Source organism: Bubalus bubalis, chromosome 12, assembly GCF_019923935.1.
Source record: "Bubalus bubalis isolate 160015118507 breed Murrah chromosome 12, NDDB_SH_1, whole genome shotgun sequence".
NCBI lineage: Eukaryota > Metazoa > Chordata > Mammalia > Artiodactyla > Bovidae > Bubalus > Bubalus bubalis.
Genome location: NC_059168.1, coordinates 98,390,942 through 98,393,557, shown reverse-complemented (window position 1 = coordinate 98,393,557; position 2,616 = coordinate 98,390,942). Strand labels below are relative to the sequence as shown.

General features: G+C 49.6%; 1 non-coding gene across 1 annotated transcript; it reads right to left on the bottom strand.

The window, feature by feature from the left end:
- Positions 1-2,192: 2,192 nt before the first annotated feature.
- TRNAW-CCA lies at positions 2,193-2,265 on the bottom strand. The gene has a single exon. It is a non-coding gene; the product is annotated as a tRNA-Trp (tRNA).
- Between the last annotated feature and the right edge of the window lie 351 nt (positions 2,266-2,616).

Genomic DNA, 2,616 nt, shown 5'->3' with positions numbered 1-2,616 from the left:
GATGAGATGGCTGGATGGCATCACTGACTCGATGGACGTGAGTCTGCGTGAACTCCAGGAGTTGGTGATGGACAGGGAGGCCTGGCGTGCTTCGATTCATGGGGTCACAAAGAGTCGGACACGACTGAGCGACTGAGCTGAACTGATCTTCCTGGTAAGTTAGTGGCTAAGACTCCAAGCTCCTGAAGCAGAGGGCCTGAGTTCGATTACTTGTCAGGGAACTAAAACCTGCATGCTATAAGATCTCTCATGGTGCAAGGAAGATCCTGCATGCTGCAACTGAGACCCAGCATAGCCAAGGTTTTTTTTTTTTTTTTTTTAATGAAATTTTGGTCTGATAAGTACTTGGATCTATTTCTTTCAGAGTACAGGGTGCATCCTTTTGAGGGACCAAGGCATATAAAAGCACATCTTCCCCCTTGGGTATGACATTCGGGAGGCAGTGTGGTGCAGTGGTTATGGGCCTAGGCTTTGGCATCCAACAGACCTGGGTCAGCTTCTCAGTTGAACGTTCAAAGTTTCCTTTTCTAATATGTAAAAATCAAGACATGCTAATAGTGTTCACCGCAGAGGGTTGGTTTGGAGCGTCACAGGGGGCATCTGAATTAGCAGTTGACATTTTTATTATTGTAACTTACAGACTTGTTGACCACAAAGCACATACAAAACCTGTACCTGAAGATTACCTCTAATTGTATCCACAGGTCTTAGCGAATAACAGAAGCTCAAATAAATGCTTCTTGAATGAATGACACAGACAGTGAATTGGAGGCCCTGGCCCAGGGGCACTAGTGGTAAAGAACCAGCCTCCCAGTGCAGGTAGACATGAGACAAGGTTGTCCCTCACCATGTGCTCACTCTACTTCAGTCAACACCCACCACACACACATTACTGTGATGTAGCTTCTTTGCTTTCTAGTCAGACACACCTGAGTTGCCCTCTGGACCAGCTATTCCACACGTGGTGAGGGACAACCTATTCAGAGAAGAAATAATCTCCGTGTACCCACCTCGGTGTGTCCAGATAGGCTATAAGCCACTTTAGGGCACACTGTCTTGTTCCTCTAGGTCCCCTGGCATCACCCCCGTCAGGCCAGGTACGGCTCTGGCTTCACCAGTGTGTCCAGGTGACACCAATGTGTCACACCACCACCTCTTCCTCCAAATTCTCACTCGCCCACTTTGCATAGGACCTCAGGGGTTGATGTGGCAGTGATCATGTTGACACCTGTGGGTCTGGGTGTGGATAAGGTTGTGGATAAGTCTTCTCTCCCCCTGGAGCCTCCCGTGTGTCCTTGTCAGTAGGATGGCACTAGAGGCATCACGGTCTCTGCCTATGTCCTGCCTCGGGCTGAGTGTGGATCCTGTGAGTTGATGCATGCCAAACTCTCAGAACAGGCCTGGCATGTCCAAGGCCCTCAGCTGCCACCGCTGCTCAATTCCATGAGGCTGGGGTGTCGCTGTCTCAGTGACTAGGGAGCCCTGGTGTTAGGGGAGTGTAATTTCCTCAGTTCTGTCTTGTCACAACAAAAATTTGAAGTGACAGACCCTAAAGCCCTCGGCGCATCACAGCTCTCGGACAGTGTTACAGCGCAGTTTTATTTAGAAAATGAAAATATATCCTTGAGGCGTGAGAGCATGCTGACCCAAAAGACCCAAAGAGAAGAGAGAGAGAGCGCGTGCTGGAGAGAGACCCTCGGCCCTTTGGCTCCTCTTTTTATATGTTTTTTCCTCTCCCTGGGCCTGCCCTATGTAAATTGGGCTAGCCAGAAGTGCTGTTTATTCTACTTGAGGTCCTCACCCTGGTCCTCAGACCTTCCTTTGTTCAATTTTCGCGGGCTTTTCCCTTTCTTGTCTTTTAGCCACCGCCATGCTGGACTCCTTTTTCCTAGTCTAACTGCCTAACGCTGGCATTTGGCAAACACTTAGAAGGCCTTGATGACATCACTGAAGACTAGTGGGATTGTACACCAGGCTACATGAGGAGAAGAGGGCCACGTAGTGGGAGAAGTAACTGGAAAAACCCTGGTGTGCTAGGCTGAGGTGGTTATACTGGGGCAGTGAAGAGCCACTGATGGTTTTTATTTTTTTAATATGTATTTATCTACTTAAACTGTGCCAGGACTTAGTGGCGACACACAGGATCTTTAGTTGTGGCGTGTGATCACTTAGTTGCAGCATGTGGGATCTCCTTCCCTGACTGGGGATCGAATCCAGGTCCCCTGCATTTGGAGCACAGAGTCTTAACCAATGGACCACCAGGGAAGTTCTGGGGGGTTCTTAAGAAGGGCAAGCTGGATGCTGTGGTTTGAAAGACCTGCTGAACTGAGGCTGATCTCACAGCAGGCTCCTTTTCACTAACATGAACCCCCATCTGCCCTGTGTTGGGGAACTAACATCAGCACTTAAATCTCCAGACTTAACAGAGATGGACATCAGAACTCATGTGAAGGAATTAAACCTCCCCTGGGGGCTGGAGTCTGAGGTCAGGAGTGGTGGCCTAGAGAAGCAACCCGATGTTCAAGGAGCAGCAGCTGCATGGGCACAGGAGTGCCGAGAGGAGCTACTCCATGTTCAAGGTCAGGAGGGGTGGCCATGAGGAGATACCCCTCGTCC